A 27,511-nucleotide genomic window follows, 5' to 3' on the forward strand; every position below is an offset into this window, starting at 1 on the left:
ACACTTTTCTATATTTTCGTAAGAAAGACAGTTTTCTTCGTTTCGGTCGTTCGATCGAATCGCAAGGGGACGAAGGGAAGACGAACGAACGCGCGGAAAAGTTCGTTATTTCCACGTTGGTCGGTTTATACGGAAATATCAGAGATTTGGCATGGTACATCCGACGGCTGTAGTGCATATTCAACTGCAGCCCGTTTCGCCGGGCATATGGCACGTCGTATCTCAACGTAGTCAGCCGGACAGTCCGAGTGACTCATGGCGGATTACCGTGATTGCTTGTTTATGGTCATTAACATCCTCGTGGTCCCATAACTACCGCATGGCGTCCCGTTCCATCAACGAGCGTCACCGTAGGTGTTGTACGCGTCGCGCGCGTTCTACGCGCCCGTGTGCGTGCATGCGCATATCTCTATCGAGTGGTACGTTCGAATAAGTCGCGGGCTTCTTTCGCGGCTCCTCTTTCCCCAATATTATCACATTGGTTTACCAGCGTGTTGTCCCTCGTTTTTCGAAAAAAAGATGCAGTCACGTGTGTACGTATATATGTCGAAACTGATATCGGATTTTTTCAACTGCGTACAGAACGAGAACGTTCAGTCGATGAGCGGGCGCGCAGAGATGGCTGGAAAACGTATATAAAATCGCGTTCGAGCAATTAGAGTATCGAACAGTAGGATCGCGTGTGATTCGCGCTTGACTGTTTAGCGGTGCTGATTGATGGGAACGGCTCCTCCTAGAGCAACTGCTACCCACCGACGGCAATTATACCTGCTACACGTATTGTATCGTTCCCGACACATAGATCGCCGAGCTCGTTCGGATCGGCTCGGCTCGGTGGCCAGCAACGTTAATACGATTCCGGGATGCGTAACTCGCGTCACCCCGCAACGTCGGTATCGGCATCGACACTAGCATCGGCATCGACACTGCTACCGACACCGATACCAACACCAACACCAATCTACATTGACATCGCATCGACATCGACATCGACATAGACATAGACATAGACATAGACATAGACATAGACATAGACATAGACATAGACATAGCCATAGACATAGACATAGACGTAGACATAGACGTCGGCATCGACCATCGATATCGTCAACCAACGTCCGTTGCAACACCACCGCCGCCACCGCCGCCGACGCCACTGCCACCCCTTGATTGCCTCATTGGATCGCATTATGTCGGCACCATTATCATAATTCAGGGATTTTTCACAGCCGTCCCACAGAGCGCACGAGCTTTGGCTCGAGGCCCGGTCACCCGCCGAGGGGGACATACGCCGATCGATGCCCGTCGAGTCGCAAGCTACCTCTGCCTTCCAACTTCCGTTTCACTCAGTTTCTTCGAGACCTTTCGATCGATGCGTCACGCCGATAACAGCTTCGCAGCCTTCTCCTTTCGTCAATAGTCTTTCATCTGTCTTTTACGCTACGCACTGTACAACGAGGCTTACCTCCAGACGAGGTCTCACGCGAGATTCTGTATCGCGATATCATATCGCAATCGGCAACTTTCACGCAGTGCAATGTGATTTACCGCGACTATTTCATCGATAGGTCGACTCAAGCTCGCAGTTCCTGTACACGCGTGTTAATTGTACAAACAAATTGCAATGAATTCACAAGGAAAATGGACACCTCTGCATGGACAGTTACGTTTCTGGCAGTTGGTCGATCTTTTAACCGTTTTCTTCCTTCGTACGATACTTCCTTCTCTTCTATCGCTACAGCGAACAATCGTCGAAACGATATTTCGTCGCTTCAAAGCTGCTGATCGCGACTAGGTGACACGATACCTAATTCAGCCAGCGCGAGACTTTGTCTAGAGAGATGCCTCGAGGCAACTTTCATCGCGCAGGGACTAATTTTCGCTATACTAGAAATAATTAGACGCTGTAGGTCAGAAGTAAAGCCTGATAACGCCACAATTCGGATTTCCTCGAGTAGTGCCTGCTTGCAGAGGGCAAGAAGAGGAGGGACAAAGGAGGAGCGTCAAGACCGTTTATCGTCGCGTTGCGGACCGCGAACCTTCGACCTCGATGCTCTGCAATGTCAGCTGGAGTTGGATTCATGTGCATGCGTGTCTCGCAGACGTTCGTGGACGAGGGGTAACGCGGTATAATATGATAATAACGCCCACCGCGCAGGTAGATACGTATAATTGTCGAGCATAACTCAGGGCAGAGCGCCCTGGACGTCCGTGATGTACGCCTCGGTAAAGCGATTGCGATACTACGGCGTAGCAGACTCTGTCGGTCAACCTGTATCTCGGGTTACGTCTTGCGCAGTAGTCGTCCGTCGATGTAAAAATGAGATGTAAACGATTATGTACTAAACCTAAACCGAAACCTATCGTACCAGATTACAAACAGAGTCGTTGATAATAGGACGATGCGTGAAACGTCTCATAAGAATCTGTATGTAAGGATGTTCGAAAAATTCGTGGCATTTTTATGATGAATTTCTGTCAAATAAGAAAATGTTCGAACAGATATAACGCTCTTGGTTGGATGCTAAAGAAAATTATGAGATACATCGAAAATTAATAAATTCGTTTCTTTTCTCAGGGAGATAATGTCTCGTATGTCCAAGAAATCTTCGATCGTATGTGAAATGTTCGCTCCTATCAGCGATCGATCAGATTGTACGATGTCGAAGCGTAAATGACTCGAAAAATTCTGTATTTGTATGCTTTGTTATATTTGTCCGAGGTTCGTCAGAACACGCGTGTACCGCGACCACGGTGTAACAGTTTGAAGTCTAGAAGCACGTATTTTCGTAAATAATCAGCGGTTGAAAGAAGAAAAATCGGTGACGACAAAGGAACAAGAGACAGGGTGAGCCAACAGCAACGCGCACAGTCACCAGTACGCAACGTGGCGCGCCAAGTGCGAGTATTAGAGCGATTGACTGCCGGACGTAACCCGTACGTGCCGGCCGGTAACACGTGTAACATACTGCCGCCATGTATCTCTCCCACTTTCTCCCTCTAGTCTCCCTTCTCTCCGTTTATACCACGTTTATGCGCGTGGAATCGAAAACAATAGCAATTGCGACGCGTCGACACGACGCGATACGTTCGATCGACTTTTTTCGGCTTCGTTGCTTTCGAGCTCCTCGACGAAAAAATAAAAGAGTTTCGAAGCGAAAGGAGTCGTGCGCCCGACGATTTCCGTCACGGAAAGGGAAATTATACAACGAGGAATGAATCGTTCGACGATTAAAACGCGAGTCGCGATAAAGGGCGATAGGGGTTGGTGGAATGTACGCCGGTAGGTCGGTGGGTACGTAGGTGGTTTATAGCGATGCGACAAAAATGTAAATGCGATATCGTCCAAGGAGTCCACGGTATAAATCTCGCGTTAATGCGTGGAACGAGCGACACGCCGTTGGCTACGAGAACGAGTCGGAGAAGAAAGATTGGTAGGGAAAAGCGAGAACGGTATACAGAAGAAAAGAGAGACTTCGTCGTGGCGTTCATTAGGGATCCCTCCGACTCCCTTCGGTCCGCCACCCCCGTCTGCCGAATCGGAGCAAAGTACAGAGCGCTGAGAGATCTGGAAGAAGAGTTAGAGCGGTAGAGACAGAAAAGGCAAGAAAGAGCGAACGGGGGGTGTAAAGAGGGGAGAGGGTGGGTATGTAAGAGAAAGAGAGAGAAAGAGAGAGAAAGAGAGAGAGAGAGAGAGAGCCAAACAGAGAAAAGGAGACAGAAGAGTAGGAGCGAGGTGGAAGGGTGAGGGCGCTGCGATAGATCACACGGACGGCAGCGCTCCTTCGAAAAACATCCATAAAACGCAGTAGGGCGGACTCAGCGACAATAAACTCTACATATAAATCTTGTCCTGTGACGCTGTGATACGCTGATGGCGAGCACGATAATCTCCGAGAATGCGGGCTCCTCCTCTCCTCCCTCGACGCCGACTCTTCTTGTCGTTCTCTTTCTTCTTCTTCCTCGCGTGCTCATTTCACCGGACTTTTACTCTCTTCCTTTCTCCTAATCTCTGTCTCTCGCCATCTCTCTCCCCCGTGCACCCCTCCGCCGTTTTCTTCGTCAACGTCGCGGGCGACATTTAAATCCTTTCGTCTCGACCCATTTCGCCTCGGTTTCTTCGGTTACTTTGCCTTACAGCGTCGTACAGCTTCCTTATAGTTCTATTCGATCGCGATATTGTCCTCGCGATCTTCCTCGATTCGAGTACGCGCAACGTACACGACGCGTGCGGAACCGCCGCGTCGAGGTTCGAGAAGAAAAGGAGAACGAACCACGTAAGTAACGCGAAGAGACAACGACGAAGCAGGCAACCGACGATTAATCTCGCTTCGCCACGCAGAGTCGAAATCGAAGAGCCGTTTACGGCGAAGAATCGTTGCTCCGTTAGCCGGCCGATGTAGCTCGGAATTAAAGTCTCAGTGCCGGTAGCAGCCCCTCGGCTTGTCCCTGGCCTCCTTCACCCTCGGCCGTTCTTCCACGGCATCCCTCCGCTTCTTCGCCGTGTCTCGGCGTATCTTCGACCGTAATTCACCTCCCTGCGCTTGCTTGCCGCTCCCTAAATGCTTCTAACTCCTATTCCTTTGCCGGAATCGAACAATGGCGCGTGAAATTTCAACTTTGAGCCTTCTCTTCCCATCCACCTTTCAGTTTCCTTCTATCTTCCACCCCAGCGTCCTTCTTTCGTTCTCGCCCACGCTCCCCTCCTATCTCTCGTCCTTTTTCTATCTGCCTCTTTCTTCTGCTTCTCCTCGTCCCTATTTTCCCCTTCCATCGCTTCGTTTCCCTCTTGTGTTTCTTTCTGCCACAGCTGCCCCGTTCCTCCTCCCATCGTGAGATCTCTCGCTCGCGTAATTTAATTATTCAGTCGAAAGCCAAACTTGCCGAATCTTGGCCGACTACCGTCCGTTTGGCCGCCTCGGTCGCATCCGGTGTTAACTTACAGACGCGATCCTTCCAGCTCATTTTCAACCTACTCTCGGATCAAAGTCCGATTCGGCGCGCGAACGAACCGAGGAAGAACGAGAAAAAAGATACACCGTGAAGCAAGTTCGAATCTTCTTCTAGCGTGGCACGTAAATCTTCGATGATACTTAATCGCAAGAAGCAAGGATTGCTCCGACAAGCCGCTGGACAGATAAACGCGAGCTAGACGTCGACGTTCTCTTTTCTCGCGACGCATCGTTGCGCTCGCCACCTCTGCTCGCTTCCTTCCCCGTTGCTCTTTCCGCGACAGCTTCTTCACGCGCTTTTTTTACCCGAGGGAACACGATTCGGCTGATTTACGGCCGAGAGTAATTAACGGGCGTCCGGTCGCGCGCATGCAACGGAAAAAGATCGATGCCACGGCCGTGAACGAAGGTTCCGGTGAAGGCTCTGCGTCGACGTTAGTTTCGATCGCGTCGATCGTTCGTGTCTCTTTTATGATGAACGGAAGGCCGAAACGAGCGGAACGAGGTACGCCGATAATCAACGTAGCCCGTCTAGGCGTCGCCGCGGTTAAGGCAAGATGGATTTGTCACGCATCGCTGTCGTTTAGCCGATAAAGTGACGGCAGTCAGCCGGTGGCACGAGGTGCTAACTAGACAGAGCGGCACTCAATTACTACCGTCAGACCTCGTGTAGTTTAACTCATCTACTCCATTCCGACGAGTCCTCCTCTCCACCTGCCTTCCCTTTGGCTAAACACTTTACGAGCAGCTTGCCTACGCGTCGCGCGCGATCATCGTCGTCCTTGCAACGTCTCTTATCGAAAATGGCAGCGCGTTAACGGAGTGTACCGTACTGCGCGCGTACCAACGATACCAATACGAGCTCGCCCCGTTCATCGTACACCGCATCCTCGCGTTCTCGGCAACACGCGATCCCTCTCTATCCTCGTCTGCCGCCACTTTCCATCGAAACGCCAACCCCGCGATAATCCTCTCCCTTTCTCTCTCTCTCTCTCTCTCTCTCCCGTTTTCCACCGTTAACGCGAATACCACCGTTTTCGTTATCTTTCCGGCCAATTACCAATCGGTCGACCCCTCTATCAAATTTCTTTTCACACCTCATCCTCTGTTTCCGTTCTTCCTCGTTCTTTTTTCTCGCGTTGCTCTTCTATCCACCACGGTTCCGTACGTTTACCGCGAAATCGACGTCCAAGGGGTTCCTGTCTCTTTCATCATCTACCCTCGTGGTACATCAACTTGCATGCGTCTACGTTCACGGGGTGTTTCAGAAATACGTAGGTGGCAAACTTTAGTGGCGCGTTCCACTCTCCTTTAAGGATGAGTTCTTCGTTCCAAAAGGAAACTGAATAATTTTACCGGCATAGGTGGTAGGTTACCCTTAAATCAAAAATATTACGCGCGTACATTATGGATAATCGTTTGCTTAACGCAAATATCATAGAAGATGCGTGGTAAGGATGAGTAGCAGGCTAGACAAAAATCAAAACTGCTGAGACCAGAGAGAGAAAGATCAAACTTTGTTAGATCAGATTGATAAAGTTTTCAATCCGACGTTTCAAACGAGATGATAATTTTTAAACGTCTTGACAATTTCCCAACGATGTCTCAGAATCGTTTATTGTGTTTCCGAAGCTGTTTCATACTTGCGAACGTATTTCTGAGACACCCCGTATTTTGCCAATTTTTTACCCGTTGTCTACGATGAATGGCACAGCATAGATCCGCCTGTTACTGTACGTGTTATGGCAGGATGCGAAACAAATTTATCGAGAGTGCGATATGACCGATACGCAACCGGTTCCAAGATTTCTCCGAGGAATTCGCGGATACGTCGATACTCCTGCATCCTCGAAGGATACTCGCGATTCCAGTCGTTCATCGCGAGATCATGCAAGGAAAATTGGATGTGAAAATTTCGACGAGACCGATATCAGTCTCGTTTCATCTCTCGAAAAGTTTCAACCATACATAGCAAGATTCTGCTGGAACGTCCCTTCCCCGATCGTCTCCAGCATTCTAGGTTTCTCGTTCGAGATGTACTTCTTCGGGATCAACGGCAAAACGTATCGCTATTTACGTTAGATTTCTCCTAGCAGCCGGCAATTACCAGCAGCCGTGCTTTCGGCCCCGACAACGCGTACGTTGCCGGTTCCCTGCAGACAACGAAACAATCGATAAACAACACGTGTAGATAACAATCGTGGGATGGAAACCCTCTATTTTCCAGAATGGTCGTTGTAATTGCCGTACGTGTTTCGAGGAGCTTCTCCTTGTTCGTACCTTCTATCGCGAAATCGTGTCGCGTGCGCGCGTATACCTGCGTGTTTTCTCATGCAACGAAGTCTTGCGCGTTATTCGAGTACGACTCGAATTAGCGTTTCAGAATTTTCGAACGCGTGGTTGTAGAATGGCCGAAGCGAAACGCGTTGACTGCTTGTTGCTAGCCACTAGTTTTGTGACGTGGCTTCCGATGATCGCACACGATTTCTACACCCTATTGCACGAGCGAGGCCCGCGTAAAGATCGCATAGCAAGGTAATCCCTGTCCCGTGGCCTCCGATTTTTCCTCGCTTTATCCCCTTCTGAGGATGTACGTGATTTTAGAGATTTCCTTTTTTGACGTCCGAAGGATTCCACGTCAATTTCTCCAACTATTTTAAAAATGTCAGTTAATATCAGTCGATTAAAGTACAAAAAATAGGTAGTAACGAACGATCAAGATTATGACGATGTTTCCTTATCAGCGACTTTAATTTTACTGGTCAAAAACATGAACACGTTGCTCGAAGGAAATCACGTGGCATCCGTGGCAGAGGTCAGCGCACAGGTGGAAGAAAGGGGTAGCTGAGAAACGATCGAAGGCAAGTAGACAGATAGGTAGTCGTAGGTAGTCGTAGGCAGTCAGCCGGACTGAGATCGCATGCAAATACAAGGGAAACCTCGAAACTTAGCGCCAGCTAATTACAATCTTGACTTCACCCTTGAGCTTCATAACGGCTAACGGCTCCGCCATGCTTGCCTTACCAACTTTTTGGCTTATTGTCCTTACGTACTGGCCACGGGGGATATCCGACTCGCGTCTAACCTATCTTGCCAACCCCGTGTTACCGCCGATCCCCTACCTAACGCTGCTGACTTTTGCCTCAAAGGTAAGTACTTTCAAACTCGTATACAGTTTGCAACTCGTGCATCGCGAAACGCGTGCTTGCTTTTTAATGCTATCTATACGATCGCGAAAGACAAGACGTGACGCGGCACATCGCCTGCTATGCAGAGTCGCAAGATAATAGGGTTCTCGCTTAATCTGTTAACCGAGAAGGATGCGTAAACTTGTCACTCGGATTCTCAATCTCCAAGATATGGTAATTTCATTATTTAAGTCTCTGAGAAGCTAATACGATCAATTCTCGTGATGCCTTTACGCTCAAAACTCTATTGACCGCTGTTGCTTGTTTAAAATTGTTTAAAACGTGTCTGAGGCTAGCAGCCTCGCTAAATTTCAATTTCAACATTTCTGAATAATAATTTCAGTAATTTTAACTAATCTCAATACTTCTAAATATACTAAACAATAAAATTAAAAATGTTGCGGATGAATCAACCTCAATTAGATTATCAGTCCTTAAAAAGGTAAATTTGTACGAAAGTAAGATTATTCGTAACGCAGAAATATAGGGAATCTCTAGATAAAGAAATTATTATCCGAATAAAGAGTTAATTCGTCTTGACAGATTCACGGGCCATACCTTGACTTTCACGATATATCGGAGTATTTCAACGTTAATCAATCGTTTCGTTACGGGTTTCGCAAGCAAACCGCGTTTGTTCGTTCTTCTTAGGTATCTTTCGCTTCGGACTTCGGACGTTCCACAGATTCGCTATAAGAGAGAAGTTTTCATAGGAGCGCTTGCGCGACTTCGAGTTGCTTCTGTCCAAGGGAAGACGAGACAGCAAGCTGACGGGACAGCCGGTCCACTTAAAATCGATACCAGGCTGCAGCCGTCTCCGTCGCGTGCAATTCCCATGCAAATGAATTGCACCGACACCGACGTTACGTGAACCTTGGCTGGGATTGATTTTTCCAAAGTTTCCAACCGTTCCACGACCGACCTCCGCCATCGATAAAGATGTTCGTTGATTTCAACCCAGCGGATTTCCGTCCTAAATTACCTACTTTTCGTGTTGCGACTCGACCTCGCGTCGTGCTCTCGCCTTCCTACGGAAAACGTCTTAAAACTAAATTTCGTAAGTCGTCCGACTATCATTTACAACGTAGGATTACGATACATTCAAATGTGAAAAAGTATCAGTTAATCGTGACATTTAAAGTAGGATACGTAGTTGCCTCGGTAGGTGTTTGCCAAAATTTTCAGCAAGAAACACAAGCAACCATTCGACGAAATTAAATAAAATTGAATAAAATGAAGGGCGTCGGTGAAATTTCGATACAAGCAGATAGATGTAACGAAATAAAAAGTGGAAAGAACGAGTACAAGGAACAAGCGTGAGAAGACTAGAGGGAAAGGGATAGCTGGTCGTCGTTGCTATTCCGAGTGATGATTACACGCGCAACCACGGTTGTGCTAATTATCCGGACCATGATGGATCATTTCCGTACGGAAGGCATGCGCCCAAACAATACTTAGTTATTTCCATTAAGGTACTAGTGCAGAGATCGTAACACCGAGGTGCTACAATAATTAATCACTCGCGCGTCCGTGGACAAGGTTCGTTTAAGACGAGACGAGCGTTTTCAAATTGGGAGACCAACATCGACGCTTGCCACATAATCGTCCGATCTTTGACTCGTAATTGTATTTGCCTAGTCCTTATCGTTTTCGATGTCGTCGTGTGGTTAAAAGACGACGAAGAAAAATCGCGCGGTAAGAAAAGGCAAAAGTACGAGGGCAAGTATGAGATTTTCTCAGCCATAGAGCAACAAAACACGACTGCGGCAAATGTATTACCCGAACCGTCCGACTGAAGTTCGGTTGTACGCTAATGAAACGTAGCAGAAATATCTCGGTCGTTTAATTAGAAGCAATAAACGGGAGAAGTTCAATTGTCTGGTGTATTCGTAGGGCAAGGCTCCGTACAGACCCGAGCCGTATCGCCCATCTAGCGAACACCGCGGCAGCTTCCATCGCAGGCTTCTTCCCTATCCAACTCCGGGTAACCTCCAAGGTATCTTGTGCCGTCTTTCCTAAGATCCCTCTCCCCCTTCTGGTTTCCCCTGTACTCGTTCTAACCCACCTACCACCGCCACCACCCTCGGCTTCTATCTCTTTAGCTTCGTTCTAGCGGTGCACACGGCCTGGCTTTAGACGGTCCACGCGCGAACCTTCTCTTGTATAATTCCAACAGGATACTTCCAATATTTAATGCTCTGCTCCTCTTCGAACGGATACTACAGAGCACCCAGACACGACAAACGGTATAGAACGTGTCTACGTGTCGGCGACGCGCGATAAGTACGTGCCACCGCGATTAAGATTTCACGAGAACCAACCGAGATCCTGGAAAGTGTCGTTCATTCGATATGCACAAACAGCCGTGTGACGGGACTTGGTTACACTCTCCGCTCGAAAGGAAGTTTGTCGTCTCGTCGCGTATTAGGAGGCTACCGCAAACCATCGTGTATCCGACTGTTCGACCTTAAAGCATTGTACTCGTTACTCTTACAATTTACACCTTTACCGTATGTGGGTTTTATTGTTATAGTACGTGGCATTAACCCTCGCCGAGAACGACGAACACTGCATCACTTCTGACTCGTGCAGATACTTTGCGTTTTTTAAGTTACGTTCTATCAAACTGTACGAATTTATTTCTCAGGTTAATTTAGTCGTAAAACCCTCACACTTGGCTCGTTTAAGCCGAAACACGTGATATCCAAACGACAAGTGTAAAAGATATTCCAAAGAAGATTCGTGTTAAAAATTTCACTGTACTCGACATACGCGTAAAAGGGAGAATCTAATCGATGGATTACAGCGCTCCGTTTAGTGGTATCGTATTATTTCAAACTGACGCGTTCCGATTAAAATTCTGGACGAAAAGTCGTCTGTAGTCGCTTGAGCATCGACGTAAACTTTCCGCATACCTACGAGGAAGAAAAAGTAAGTACAAAGACTCGGGAGCTAGTGAATGCGAAGTGACGCTGCAGAGTAATTCTACTCTTCTTAGAGAAGACGAGAGAGAGAGAGAGGGAGAATACGTGATAAGATGGACGAAGGGAGCAGATACAGGGGGAGGGACAGGTGCGGAGAATGTAAGTGTATATGTGCGTGTATGTACGGGTACACGGTGTCTTGCACGAACTAGAGAAGCAGAGAGAGAGCTAGAGAAGTGCCCTAGATCACCGGACGTCTAGCAGCGGAGCTGTGAGTGCAGATAAGGACCGCCACGGCGACGGCCAAGATGGACGGCCGACCGGTCTCAGCACTAGCCGGGCTTTCTACTCGGCTACCACGTCGCTACCGAGCGAGGATCTCCTCTGCCTGCTGTCCCCTTACCCCCAGAAGCTTCCTGGGGATCCTTATTTATACGCCGTCGGCCCAGACTAACGCCCATTGTCCCATTTCACCCCCGGGGTAATCTGCCGGACGCAAATCTAAGGCCCTGATCCTGCGGGCTACCGCGAAAATCTATGACGCCTTTAATTTACACGCACCTCGACCTGCTACACCCCACCGACATCGTCGTCGTCGTCGTCGTCGCTGTCGTCTTCCTCGTCGTCGTCGCCACCGTTGTTACCAAACCCGCACCCTTGGCCAAACTCACGATCCAGACCTGCAACAGTAAAAAGTCAGAATTATATTTGGTTATGGTTACTGGTACGAAGTTTGGTAGAATTAGGATACGCGTTAGGACTTCCTCGAGTACGATACAAGTAAGTTAACGGTACTTCATGCTTCGTGAAAAAAGGTTACTGTGAATCTGCTTTTCTTTTACTGGACGATAGGTCTGTCGTACTCGTGTGCTTTAAATTGTCTTTAAGAAGGAAATATTGTAATGTCAGAGACATTGATGAAAGAGCAACTTTTAAAAACATAGGAAACACTGTTCAGCATTTTAATCCTAAATGAACGAGAGACGCCAGTACATTGAGAAGGTTCTTAGTAGCCGAAAATTTATACTTATTTCCGCAATTAAATACTATTTGTCAACCTACAAGTTTCGATATTATTTCCAATGAAAAGTTCAATTTCGAATGTTCTACTTTTAGCGAAGATTTAGAGAAAGGATCATTAATTTTATCAGCACTCTGACTCCTAGATTGAATGTTTGCTTCATAGTGCAACCATAACGTTAACGTCATTGCATCCGTATTCTTTCTCTTTCCATACCGCATATCTTCTCCTTTATTTCGTTCTTCTTATTTAAAGAAAATCGTCATTTGTACGATTAAGAGACAAGATGGATAAGAAGGATCGCGTAGCAGTAATTCCCGATGCGCCCGTACGTCTGCAAGGGGAATGGAACTCGCGTGGCTTTCACGAAATCGAAGGTAGAGCGGAGGCGATGGGTGTGGGCCAAATATTAACGTCGTGCGCGATAATTGCGAAGTAGATTGTAGGAAGGGCGGATTTCGCAGCGCGATCGGACAAACCCAGGGTCCTCGTGCCCGATAACATCTCGTCCTCTCCATAAATATGTCGCAGCGAGCTTAACCCCCTCGCCTATCTGCCGGTTACGAAGTAGGGGAAGCATTAACGTCAAACCGAGACGGGAATTATGGCTCCCCCGTCAGTTCTCAATGAATCGAACGTTTTCGGTAGGAAATCCAGCTTGGAAACGAACTTTGCTCGCTCGTGCGAGCAACAAAACGTCCGATCACCGATATTGTCTTTTGCTCTCCGATATTTTTAATCCTCGCGCGAGTTCATTCGTATCGAGTTCATTCGAGCCTAGTCGCGTACCAATTACTTCAGTCGTGAACATTCGTTCGAAATCAAACGCCTTGTCTTCTTCGAAACATCAAATTTCTGACTCGACGTTACGTAAGGAACGAAATTTCGCTAAGGTTTCGCTTGAACCTAAGATCCATCTTACCAGGAGGGGGAGCGGGGTAAAACCATCCACTTTTCAAGGATTAACGTTCTTCCGGAATTTAGAGAGTAAAGTAGACACAGTGGAATGGCGACTTGTATGTGAAAGTGACGTGAAACTCGACGCGACGCAAGCGTCGAAGCTATAGCGGAAGAAACGAAGTCGATAGAGAGGATTTAAGTATTCGTCGCGAACACGAGCACCCTGTCCTATTGTCTTCTCGTAGATGATACAAATAACGCAATCAGTATGCAGAAACTTCATGCATATTTCAGAGGGGGCCGCAAGGGTGGCCGGTGCTAAGAAGGGTTTATGACGGGGGTTGATCCGAGGATCCCCGTCAAACCGCACCGGTCTCAATATCTAGTTAAGCGGCCGGGGAACGACGAACGGCCAGGGGAGACGCGCGTACCTCTTAACTCCTGCAAACTCATTACAATAAATCAAGCTTTGTTCTTCGAGCGAGCAATGTTTGGTTAAATTCCGCGCTCGCTCGCGCCATCCTTCCCTCTCCGATTTCCACTTTAGCGCAGCCAGGTCACTGATTTTACGCATTCTCCGAGTATCCACAGCTCCTATTCGTCGATATAATACAAAGCTGAAAAGAAGATGAACGAGACGATAGAGAAACAGGTAGGATATACCGCTCATTCTACCGACCAAGCGACAAGTAGCATGTGTGACCGTATGTGCTGATGTTAATATATCGTAGAAGGCAGTCAAAAATGCGGAAACGCTTTGCGTTTCGTCTTACGTTACGACACAGGATTTCCACTGCAAGAGGACCGAACGAAGGGCGTAGATGACACCTTGATATACATCGATCTTTCTTCATCTTGATCCTGTCTAGATCGGTGACGTTGTTCGCGTCTCTGTTTCTAATTCTAGTAACAGCCAATGATACGTTGCACGCGAGATTAAGATGAATCTAATGTATCGCGACCAATCGATCCCGTAGACCTTTCGTCTGTCATTCCAACTCTGCAGAGTGCAGAAGTGACGGAGTAATCCGCGCGCGCAAAGAACACGGGACACGGCCGTGGCTCGAAGACGGGGAATCCGTAACTCGAATTTGTAGTTACGGATACAGAGGGATATCAAGCAGCTGGTGCATTCTGCGGGACTCCACGTGGTATAGGCGTCGACGTTGACTAATGACGGCGTAACGGCTAGATAGAAGGGAAGAGGAGAAAGACAGAGAGACAGACAGGGGGTGGCGTGGGGTGCATACTACGGATGTGGGGGTGAGAGGAGGAAGAGAGAAAGAGAACAACGACGTTAGGGGTGGCTGTGACCATGGCGGGAGGGAACAGAGGAGCGAAGGGGTCAGAGGGAATAACAGGGGGAGGGGAATGCAGGAGGGCCAGACAGCGCGCCCTGGAACAGAAAATTCACCCAAGTTCACGCGACCTGTTGCACCCCCTAGCTCACCGTTTAACCTATAACCTGCCCGCCAAACATGGGTTTAACCTCGCCTTATCGCGTTATCGAACTGCTTGGACCGCCTTTGCCACCTTTGCCGCCTCAGCCTCGTCCAAAGGTTCCCCCCTCGTCCTTTGCATTTTTCGTCACGTTGCGTTCTTACCATATCTCCGAGCAAACACACTCTGAAGATCTTCCTGTAAATCCCAGGTATCGGTTAGCGGCTATCTCTACCCGTTAGTTGCCTACGAATGGCAAACTGTGTGAAAAATGGAAAGAGAGAAAATGGGAGAACAAAAAATTGGAAAACATGAAAAGTTCGGAAAGTGGTGGGAAGGCCGAACGCAATGTTATCTAGCTAGAAGGTTGGACGTGTAGCCAATCTAGACGTTAATTAGCCTAGCGTCGCGTCCCCGAAATTCCGACCGCTCGTTATTCGTTGGTTCGAATCGATTCGCACGCTGACGAGCAACGAGTACATCGAACGGAGAGCAAATTAAATTTGGTTGCCGCGTCAACGCGATTACCAAACGTTCTGGCAAAAATATCAATCGCACGTGCAGGTATAATACCGGTTAACGAGTGTGCCTTTTAATTAATCGATGTTCTACCGTTATCCGGAAACGCTTGATTTTTCACAAGTTGACTTGTGAAGGGGTTGTATACACGAGCACGAGTGTTATAAAGATCCTATATACACATACATCCGTTGATTCCATAGATACTTTCTGTCTAGTAAAATTCGCATATTGTTCATACAAATCTATCGAAACGTCAGCATCGAATATTAGCGCATCTTTGGGATCTCGACGCACAAAAGCTCAATCTCTTTGATCAATCGTTGCCCCCTTGCTATTTTCCCCGTTTCTAGTTATCTGACTATATAGTGGAACGCTGGATTACGCGGCCGTAGTAAAGCATCAATCCGTAACGACGGATCTAAGAACATTGGCCACGCCTTCTACGTGCTCTTCCTTATTGGCCATTCTTCCTGACGCGACGACAGTTCCAAATTTCGTCTACCAATTAGCGCGACGCTGTTTCCCAACCAGCAAAACCGGTCTTAAGCAATCTTCGCGTTCCTGCGAATTTATCCGTGAAAATATCCCTCGATGCGCGATCGATGTACGGGACACATCCGAGATGGAATGTTTAGAGACGGGGAGAAGGCGAAATCCCGTGGTCTCCGCGATCTACGGTATCGTCGTCGAAACGACATGGTCGTGGAATAACGGAAGAACCACAGGCAAAACCTTTTAAAAGCAACTCGGCGTACTCACGTGAGTTGATGAATATTCATGCAGCTATATAATAACATTTTTGAGCCACTGTTTAGCTAATCCTCCGGACTCATTTATCGTCGGCGGCAAGGACAGCAATAATTCTTGAAAACGTTCCAACGGCGTTACTATTATTATCATGCGAATAAATACCCCGGGATTAAGCAAGACGGGGCAAGGCGAGGTGTACTCGCGAACGGTGCATTTTACGGAAACAAACGCACTAGCCGTCGACGTTCCGCGATTTTTCCTTTCTAACTACCGATCGTAACGACGGGCCACGCAACGCCTCTTTCGATTTAACTTAAGGCCGATTTATATTATATGGCAGACACCATCGTGTAACAGCAACGTCATGTACCGGTCAGTGGTGAATAGAGTGAACCGTCTCGTTTAAAGCGCATGTTTCAATGTTGTGTATATATACAGGGTGTAGCAGAACACGTATGACCCACTTCGGCAGCTGATTGTACACCTAAAAACAATGAAAAAGGTTCGTATAAACGTATGTTCTATCTATCATCGTTTATGAGATATGACGAATTTTCTTCTACCTATGTGTTTTATATATTCCATATATATACCCACATGAAAATAATATACCACGAAACGTAGCAAGCACAAAGTACGATTAAAAAATGAAAGAAAAACGTGGTAAATCAGTATCGAGATCAACCCTTGTATTTATACACATCGCTAGTCTTAAGTATAACGATACTTTCCACGATATTTAATGCAAATTGATCGCTTTTATTTCCTAGTTATTCCTACCTATGAGTCTGTCGTTTCATTTGCCTCGCGTATGCCTCGAAACGTAAAATCCCGAACAAAATAACATTCTTAGAGTTTTCCAATAAATGTGACGAGTACGCGATCTAATACTTAGAACTGACAGTGTATTTACACGAGTTTACGCCGCGAAAAGTTTGATGAGACGCGATAGACCAGCAAGCCGTTTCACTATTACCAATTCGGAAAGCAATTACATTTAATCCGTTCACGGTGAATTTGCGTTTGGACTTTGAAGTCGCGCAGGCGATACGTTATTATCACGTCACCTGATGATCCACCTACATCGTCCGATATGACGCGAAGCCATCTATAATTGAATAAGCAAATCGTAATCGCACATACCACGCGTGACATTTATTATTCAGCCAAACTTCGTTAATCGTCGCTAAAATAATGAAATATGGCAATTGTAATTCCAATATCTGATAAAAATGAACGTCCGTCTGGATAAAAACGTTGCGTCTAATTAAAAGTAGTGTACACGTACGTCTAGATGATCAGACGCTTATAGAAAATTCCACTTTTGCGTCCAAGTAAATTCTCGCCGCTTCTTGGCAGCCGATCTACCCCTTTTTTTTCTTTTTTCTTTTTTGTGCTCTTTCTATGCGGCAGCATCGCAAACGTTCGAGTTAATCCACATTCAGGCTTCGTTAATGGAGGAGATGCATCGGAAAGTCGGTGGTGAACTCACGCTCCGTTTCCATCTTCCTGAACGACTCTTTCCCTCGTTCGCTTCTTGGCCCGCGTACCAAGCAGCAAACCTACATAGGTATATACACTACGAAACAAAGGGCACGTCTCTTCGTTTAATGTTACCGCAGTCGAGTCTCGGAGAGATTATAATAATCTCGGTTTACGTAGCGTCTCTCAAGCCGGTTAATTTGAGGAGGAAACTTGCGCCGACCGTAGGATTCGTGAATCCCGTGGCTCCCGTTCCATCGTGATCTCTTCTAGCCTACCAAATACCCGATCTCTGTCTAAATTCTCGGGCTATACTTCCGTAAGACACCTGATCAAGATGAAATTTCGTACATTTCGTGGAGAAAGATAGCTGATCTGAACAATGATATATCAGTTTTCGCGATTGATGCGTTCGGATGACATCGGTTCTTATATATTATATAAGTCGTCGCATTTAAAGCTAACGAAAATATATTCTCAACTGTTTTAGATTTTCCACTTTCACGATATCTACCGGATGACGTATATGTTCCTCGCGGTTCAATCGTGATTTTGATAGTACGTTGCGCTTTAATTAGTACGAAGTTTCTGTTCACGTCTTCAGGATAGACGAGAAACTTATTTACGTATGACAATATATCTTTTGCTACTACGTGCTATCTTTTACGTGTCAAAGGATTTATCTCGCGAAATAAATAAATATATAAACGATTAAATAAATGATCAGAACCAAATTTCGTTTGATTTCGGTCATTGGAACCACTGACTTGCCGAGTCGAGACACGGTAGATCGACAAATACCTGCAAAAGCTTCGGTTAGAAGGTTAGAAGGGCATCTTTCGGTCCATTGGCCAGACGGCATGATGTAGACTCGTTTCGTGTGCTCGGCACATGTCCCGACGGAGAAGAACACATCGCCGTTCCACAGGAACGTTCGTTTCACCGGATGACAGACGATGATTTGTGGTCGGTCTCGGCCGCGAGCGGTTTCCCGATTTTTATGTAAGGAGGCCGTGTTCCGCACGGTGCCCGGAGGATTCCATACTCTCGGACGATCGTAAATTACAGCGAAACGTTGCGAGGTCCTGCTCGTTCGATTCACCCGCGCTCCTTCCAGTCGTTTAGCTGTCGTTTTCGTCGCTTTCTTCGGTTCCTTCCACTTCTTACGTTTCTCTGATTTCTTCGATTCTTTTGATTTCTTGTACAGTCGCAAGGTAAAAGGTCGCTCGATGACGATACAGTTCGATTGTGTAGCAAGGAACGAGTTATTCAGGATGATAAGGTAGGGTCCGCTCTATTTATCATGTTACATACAGCAGTCTGGTGGCAACTGTGTAAACTTACGCTTAATATGGTTCTAATAAGCTGACAGGATAAACAGAAGCGGCCATCAATTTCAGTAAATCATCTCCGTTCGTAAATATCAGTACATTTATAAAAAACAAGATGGTACAAAAAAATCATTAAGGACTTTTTAAAAATTGTAGGGTTATCGTCTCGTTTGCAAACTCGAGATTACATATTGCTTGTTCTTGTATCTCTTTCGTTGTGGATACATACTACGACTGATCGCGAATCTCGAGAGACTCATCATGACGATTTTCATGGAAAACACCAAGTACATATAGTGAAATATTATTTTCAAAATGGCCTGTATAATATTTCCTCGCTGACCCAAATAACCCGTACTATACGTACCAACTTTTATGAAAAAGTATCTACAGGAGTTCGTAACTAAGATTTCCAAGTGATTACACAAACCTTGTCAGAGTCTAACGCGGATTAATTTTCGAACAAGAACGAAAAAAGCTTAGGAGGGCGAAATTTCGGCGTCTCGTACGTGTTTTAGGCGCGCTGCTCCGAGAACGACGGTTCCTTGCCGAGAAGCTCGATACGTCGCGCAACACGTTGCAGCCGTCTCAGCTACGCGACGGAAAGTTCGAGTTGAGTTTAAGCTGCCGCCGTCGCGGGACGACGCAGCCAAGAACGGAGCGAGTCACGCGACCAAGTGATATGTGTCAGGTCCACAATACTCGAGCGCGACTTTGCTAAGTAAATGTTATTTCCGCCGGTGCATAATTGTGACTAGGTCGAGAAACGAGAAACGAGAAATGTCGTGACGTAAACGTTCAAAACGGTTAAAGGGAGGCCCAGGTGGCAAGCAAAAGCACTCTTTGCTGGTTACGCGAATCCTCGATCTTTCGTTACGTTGACATGCAATCATTTTCTTTTCTGTAGCCTTGGTTTCCTTGCTTCGGGCCAAAATCTAAATACACGTGAAATTCCCTACAACTACACGCGCGAGGTCATAAAATAATCTACATGTACACCTCCGTTGATAAATATTAGGACACGTACTAGTTCCACGCGAAACATGATAATTAATTTCAATCATTAACACGTTCGAGATCGATGACATAGCATGCGTGTTATGCAGTATCTCACCGCAATGACCGACGACAGCACCATCATGTATGTCATCGGAATTTTCAGTCAATTCTCAGATAACAATCGGAAAAGTCCGAAGTATTAATTATTTTTGCAGTGGTTGCAAAGATAATCCGGGTTTATGTTTCAGAGAGGTTTATGTCTTGTTTCAAGAATTATCATAAGGATAATTTATTTATATTACTTGAAACAATTTTTGCATTTAATTATATACATAAATATACCTTTATATTTCAGTAAAATTATGTATATACATGTTATATAACCTTCTCATTCTTGAAATAAATATTATTACCTTTTACGTGTTTATCTTTCCTGAAATTTTAACTAAAACGCTATTTTATTCGGATGACGTACATGGTATGTCACTTGGTCATCCGACATCAAAATTATTACAAATGTCCGATGACATACCGCGTATGTCATCACGTATTTTTAAATAAAATTTTTCTGAAACGTGCTTTTTTTATTCCTGCACTGATTACTTTCACGTATTTTTCATTACAAATGCAAAAAACGTTTCCCGTCGTTCAGGAGAGATTTGTTCCAAATGTCACCGGTCTCGAACGTATTAAGGAAACGATCAATCATAATTTCACGCGTATTGCGTGATTCAATGCGCAGAGTAAAGATTTGCTAAAACAATTTGTAAGAGTTACAAATGCATACAGTAAATTATAACAATTGTCAATATAAACGATATAAACGCGAAAATTTCGAACAAAATACCTTTCAAACAGAAATCGAACGTCCCTTCGATCCATCGCTCTAGTCTCGTTTCGACGCGTTTAGCGTATACAAGCATTAATTGCTTTTCATTTGTCTAGCTAATTTCAAGGCTCGAGGTTAGGGGTGGAGACGGGGCTGGAGGAAAAGGGGTGGGAGTAGCGGTGGAAGGATCGGAAACGGAAAGGAAGCGCCGGTCTGTTTAGAGCGACGCAGCGTAGTAGGTAATCATCCGTAGATGAAAGAGCTGTCGGAGTCCGTCGAGGCGAACGAAAGGGAGCAAAGAAGAGAACGGCACGAAACAGAGCCACTACTCTCTGCTTTGGTTCGTAGCATGTTCTTCCCCGGCAGCGTGCCTCCGCTCTGCTAGCATCCATTCTCGTTTTACCCTCGAACGGAGGGCCCCGCGGGCTGTCGTTCCCCCTCGTTCCCAGCCCGTACACCCCCTCGCCACCTTCTTACCGTCCCTTTCAATTAACCGATCAATCGGGCTACGTTAACGTTTCCTTCGACATCAAACACGCGTTGTTCGCGATAATTAATCGTCAAACTTGGTAACAGGGCATACGCCGTTAGTTATTGGCAGTCTAATCGAATTTTTTCCCCGCAGAGGAATCGGTCATCGAGAGAGAGGGAAGCAAGCGAACCGCTCCGACACAAGGAAACAGCCATTTTTTGTCGCCTCGTAACATCAAAGAGAAAACCGAGCGCGCGACCATTTATATATCGAGTCGTAACCGATTTTCGAATACCGCGTTTCGATATACCCGGCCGTCTATTAATAAGAGGGCCGCCATCACGAAATAAAGAGATGAGCAAACTATCGGAGTAACGTGCCTTCCGGCTGAGATAACGTAATCGCGTTCGCCGACAACGATATGATTCAGTTTCTGTCCGCTTTATCCACTCCTGTCATTGACTCGTTATTTTCATCGTTGCTTCGAATTGATACCATCGATTGAGTGTCGTCGGCGAGGAACGATCGAGGCAACCTAGTCGAAAGGGAAGGGATATGGAACCGATGGAAGGAACCGATGTTGCGAGGTCGGTAAAACTGGTCAGCGATTAGAGCGTACAACTTTCGACGAAAACGTTAAATACGACCATTAACTTGTGGCGAACAAATTTATGTAAATAAGATTTCCTTTCTCGGACGTTGGATACCAGATATGTACCTGGATAATGTGCAATTGATAACTCGATAAAAAGTGCAGACTCGATTGTGCAAACATTAATCGTTTTCTTCAAGTAAATATAGAAACTTCTTGCAAGATTTATAAATATTTGTACGATCCCTTGAAATTAGGAGTAGAAGAATCGCGTTGTGCGTACATCGTTGGATGAAGATGAAAGAAGATAGCGCGTTACGAACGTGTTTAGACGCGGTGGTTGGCAGTAGTCGTGTGGCACTCTAATTATTCAACGATGTACGGCTTACTAGAAGTCCGTGCACAAGGTACCTGCTAATAATGACCGTCCGGCTTGCGGTTAACGTACCTGCAGTTCCGTACTCGAGGGGTTCGTGTAATCTCTCTGTGAAAGCTCACCCTTCTCTCTGCCGGCCAAGTCGAGGGTGACAGTGCTCCTAACGCGTTGTGCGCCGTACCTCGTGCTTGCTAACGCTTCAGCTTCTGCCGCTTCTGCTTTTGCTTCTGCCTCCACTCTTGCTGCTTTGCTTCCGGTGCCTGGAAACGTCGACTTCAAACGGAATCATCAAAGGTTCATCGGCTAAGAGTAATATAATTCCTTCGTTACCGTGTATCTGATCTATACAACACGCTATCTCGGTAGATCGCCTACTGTTTGCTTTCGAACAGCTCGTTAGACCGTATCGCAGCTCCAACTGGAGTTCGTGAAACTGAAAGATACGACAACCGTAAAAACGACCTGTCCTTTCCTAAGAAAGCGTGACATCGTGGTTGTTTTTTTCTTAATCAGCCTATTTTTACTACGTTTTAGTAACGATGCGTGTTCCTGGTCAAAGTACGCTGCACAGCTAAGAAGAATTCACATGAGACGACACAACGACGAAGGAAATGCTCCTCTCGTTTATTACTGTCGCGCGATACAATTAGGTTGTACGAAAATTAGGAAGAATTTAACTAAAATCAGGCTTTTTGATATCTATAACTTCACCGGTCTTCTCTGAAACATCTTTTCGTCCTTTTCGGTAACAAATTATTTGAAATAGCTTTTACAGAGTACGCTGGAACCTCGATTATTCGAACTCTGCTATTCGAATTCTCTATCATTCAAACATCGTGCCATCCCAACGTTCCATTATGCGAACACGTTTCGCATATAAAATGTTCAATCTTCCACGAAAATTTTTGTTAACGATCAACGACGCTACTGGCAAAAAGGTGATACAACAACTTCACAAGCAATTAAATTTAACGCATTGCTGTTACATGGTGACATATGCTTGGTTGGGCGTTAAATGTGTGACACGGAAAAGAGCGTGGAATAAACCAGTGAATTACATCGATGAAACCATACGGGAAAAAGTGAACGATAATATTACGACAGATGTAGAAGAAACTCTTCCTGCGCCGATTCAATACCGACACTACATTGATTCGATGGTTGTGATAGCGCTGCAACGCGATAGAATGGTTTCAATGTGACGGATTTACTCGATTGACCATGACACTAAGAGCATTTGAGGCGTTAGAAGTAAAATTAAGATGGGAGAAGGCACAAAATGAATGTAACTTCGCCGAATTGAATCCGCTAAACAAGGTTTCTGATTTAGCAGCGAAAAAGCCTTGAGATCCATAAATCTTCGATCGAATCGTATCTGCTTACGTTATTTATATCGCTATTACGAATATTTACGTTCTTTTTTCAAATAAATACACGAAGATAAACATCGAAAAAGTAACTGTTCTATTATCCGAAAATTCCCTCATCTGAACGCCCTTGTCTCTCGATTAGATCGGATAAATGAGGTTCTACTGTATATAATGTTTTGTTTACGTCTTTGTCTCGGCCAGTAACATTTCCAAAAGAGAAGACTGACGCATACGTCCAAACACGGTGGCCGAGAGAAGACGATGGAGAAACAACTGATATCGAGTCCATCCTCTCCCCCTGTTCCAAGAAGGAAACTTTCTCCTTTTCCTTCATTTTGTTTCTCTTCGACGAGGTCCACGCGCTGCGATCTGCCGTGTCCGCAACTTGTTCGAACATTCGTGGTTCCAGATGGCAGCAGTAGCTGCGGAACGTCGAGAAGATACGGCGTTGATCCGGTCCCCTTTTCTTCTCGCTCCTTCCCCGGTGTCTTGCTCCTCGCGCCTCCATCTATTACGCTGCGTCATGTTTGCAGTGTCCTAGTCCATTACCGGGAAACGTGTAACATTTAAAAATTGATAAATTGATAAATTCGCGGGATCGTCGGGACGAATGACGAATGCGCGATGCGTAAGCCATACGCGCTTGTCCATCGGTGAAAAATGCCGCGTAATAACGAAACGAATGATCGTGTTTGAATAGAGTACCGGACGGTCGGAATTGCGATGAAAGGATCGCGTCAACCGTAGCCTTTCGTTTTTGCACGGTCGTACGTTATTTTAATGTTTTAATATCGTGTCGGCGCGGCCATTCGCGCAACGTGGTGTCTGGATCGTTCTCGATGCACTTCCCTCGTGTATTTTCCTTCGTCGATCACCGTTTGCCCGTATCCTCCTTTCGGACAATCCGTCGCAAACTTTCGTATCTGCAAAATTAATCAATTAAGTAATAATCGAAAAGAGAAAAGGAAAGGAAGAATAACTATTAAATATACCAAATTAACGGAGTTTTCAGAAAGTTTTTTATCTCTTTGCATTTTTATATTCGATGTTTAAAGTATACTGAGCACGAATGGGATAAATTTTCGGAATGGGCTAACAGCTAAATAATATTCACAGTCGCAAAGGTTTCGAATTGGATTGGGTAAAGTCGAGACACTCGAGTAGCAAGTATTTCGTACAACGATTTGATCGAGCAATTTTTATCTTTACGATTTCTATCTGTGGCATGTTGGACTCGAAACATACGAAATGAAAGAGTTTTTTCCTTTTTTCTCTTACAGGCCGCGAGCCTGCGAACGAATACGGGAGGAGACTGGACGGCTTGCACTACCGATATCCACTCGCATCGATAGCTATATCGACAGCTATAGAACAGGCGCGCAATGGGAAAGGAAAAGTACACGAGTCGTCGAATTGTATTCTCGCGGCTCCTGGTTCGCGGACGATTTAACATGGGGCCGATAACGACCGGGATAAATCAGCGCCCGTCCGAACGAGGCGCGGTCCGAAATCAATAATAATGGGCAGGAGCCATTAGTAAAATTAATAAATTATGCCTCACATTATGTGCGCATTGTGAGTCGCGCGCGCTAGCACGTCGGGGTAATACGTCGTAAATCATATTAGTGAATAATCCGCATCACCATAACCAGCCGCGCGAGCAACGAGTACGTTTCGCGCAAAGGCAAAAGTCGCGTCGATCCCCTTTCGCTTGTTTGCCAACTCGTATTCCGCTTTGTTCCATGATTTGTCGATCTTTCTCGATTTCTAGCCGGTTCCCGTATCGGCCACGTCGGATACAGCTAGGGCTGTGCTAACGACAGATACCATTGACAATAATGCAAAGCAATAATCGGCGAAGATATTCGACAAAAATAGAATCGAACGATCGATCGTTGTATTAGAAGGATACGAGGAGTTTGACGAACAAAGGCGATCGTTAAATTCGATCGCAAGCGCTAAAACCGCATCTTCCATCGTTTGAATGGTGGTGATCGTCGAAACGATAGTCGCATTTACGAATCGGGATAGTCGTAAGGCCAGACGGTCAGATGTTGAGGGGATCGGTCGGTCGGTCGGTCAATCGATCGGTTGGTCGGTCTACGTTAGATATCTATCGACGAACGCATAGCTTCCTATTAGCGAAGCATTTCCTACGAACGAGATTCTAGCTTGGTTCGCTTCTGCTCCCCGCTTCGTCCTTCTCACCACCACGTTTGTGTCTCTTCACCGTTCCGCGCTGCACCGTGCCGCGCCACGCCGCGCTACACCGCGCTACGCCGCACCCGTGGGCGATATCGTATAAATGTGTCGTTAATTACTTACCCCGCGGCCGCGACACCACCCTTCTCTTCCACTGGTATTTCTCCTCCCTCTAACCGTCTCCGCCAACCTCCACTACGTCCGCTACCGCCGCCTCCTCCACCGTCACCCTTCTGTTCCATAGACCCGTCACCTCTACCGACCTGCCTTCCGAGTGTACCACGCTATCCTCCTCTTCCTCCCAAAACCCCCCCGCGCTTGCCTCTTTCTCTTTTCCCACCTTCGATTTGCCCCTCTTACTTTCTCGCTTTGTTCCCTACTGCCACTACCATCGCTGCCACCTCCTCCTTCTCCTTCTCTTCTGTCCCTTTCACCAACCAGTTCTCTCTTTCTCCACCGATTTGACCGTTCCTATCTTCTTTCCGCTATCGGGCTGTTTCTCTACTCTCTCCGCAGAGCCTCATCCTCGCCCTCGTTCTCGTTCTCGTTCTCGTCCTCGTCCTTGCCCTCATCCTCCGCCACGTTATGGCACCGCGTGTTAAGGAAACTAATGTTTATTTGAAAAACTAATTGAACGGGACTCTCGCGTCTACAGCCGGCAATTAAACGAGATTACTGCAGTAGCGCTCGAGCCCCCGTGGGGATTAGATAGCACAGTAAGATATGGAACGCGTAATGTTTAACTACGGCTGCCGGCAGCCCTCTGAAGCGCCGCCAATAATTAATTGTTAGCTCGATACTGCTACTACCGCGAAAACCAGCCGATATCAAAAAACCGGAATACTGCTGCTGCCGTCGCCGCCGCCGCCGCCTCCGCCGCCGCCACCGCGGATCGTTTCACCCTTCCTCTCGTCTCCTTCCTCCTTCTCCCATTGCCACCCATCTCGGCCGTTTCTCTCACATTCTTCTATTTTCTTCCCCTATCCGTTCGCTTCACTTTTCCTCGCACTGATCCTCTCGTCGTTAGCAAGCTTCGTTTCTTCACCGGTTTACTTTGATCACGATTCGTGTAATCTCCCGAGATGAAACTCTATGCGCCGCGCGGCGAGGTCCGCTCGTTTCGCCATTTCAAAAGTTCCGTATACGCACAGAGGCGGTCAAGCAAGACAAGAACAACGCGGTACGTTTCGTCGAGCCCGTTAACACTGTTTTCATACGTGTTCCTTCTCGAATTGAATTTACGCTTCGTCCAAAGAATTGGAAAGACGAGAAATCGTTTCCTCGTTTTTGTCGCGTCGTATCGCCCTTCTTATCATCTCTACGCATAGGCGAGTACGCGTTGCGTCGAGTAATTACGGCACTCGATAGCCTCCGCGCCGATTCCCTATTTGTCAAGCCTTTACTGCAACAAAGCGAAACGAACCAGCCTTTGGAGGATCCGCCGTCAGCTTTTTCGTTCGCAATACGTTGCATACGGGCGACACACGCTCGTCGATAGTCGACAATCAGCTACTATTCCAAGATCTGCACAGTCAGAGAAAAATATTGTTAGTATATTGCGGATGTTTATGCGTTTCTATGAAATTTATATACGTAACAATGTAAATATGTAAATATATAGAAAACAACAAAAATAAAGTACTCGCGACAATCGCGTCTCATTGCAATGCTAATTAAATGTCAAAATGTCGAAAAGCTTTGTAAATTAGGCGATCTGTTTGTTGCATACATATATATGTCCTTGCGTTTTATGTAAACATTCTGCGTTCATACTAATCTACAATAATGGTACTTAAGCCTGTTTATCATCACCTGTATTAATAAAGATTATGAGATAAAGATTATAAGAAAGATATAATAAAGATATAAACATTTTTTATGGTAATGGTAGGTGTTCAAATACTTTCGTGAAACATCGTAAATGTCAACTCTTGTCTTTGTATGACGTTTTACGACATCGAACGCACCGGAAATATTCTCTCTCCGAAAGAAAGCGGAACGCTAACCTAACCCATTGTAGACCGTCCTCTGTCGATACTAGCTCGGGGATTAATGCAACGTAGTAACGCGATAGTGTCCGCTCACCGAGCCGCAACCACCGCTCGCAGCATTCGGTCCGCCACCTTGACTATCGCAGTCGACCCCATCAGCCCTTTTCTGA

General features: G+C 46.2%; 1 long non-coding RNA gene across 2 annotated transcripts; it reads right to left on the minus strand.

Moving 5' to 3' along the window:
• Window positions 1-10,910: 10,910 nt before the first annotated feature.
• On the minus strand, window positions 10,911-26,873 carry LOC126922354 (uncharacterized). 2 transcript variants are annotated; one of them, XR_007712712.1, is made up of 3 exons: window positions 26,774-26,873; window positions 21,901-24,071; window positions 10,911-11,744 (listed from the first exon to the last, which is right to left on the minus strand). It is a non-coding gene; the product is annotated as an uncharacterized LOC126922354 (long non-coding RNA). The 2 variants fall into 2 exon arrangements; XR_007712711.1 differs by lacking the exon at window positions 26,774-26,873 and adding an exon at window positions 25,474-26,632.
• Window positions 26,874-27,511: the final 638 nt, after the last annotated feature.

This window comes from Bombus affinis, chromosome 12, assembly GCF_024516045.1.
Source record: "Bombus affinis isolate iyBomAffi1 chromosome 12, iyBomAffi1.2, whole genome shotgun sequence".
Taxonomy (NCBI): domain Eukaryota; kingdom Metazoa; phylum Arthropoda; class Insecta; order Hymenoptera; family Apidae; genus Bombus; species Bombus affinis.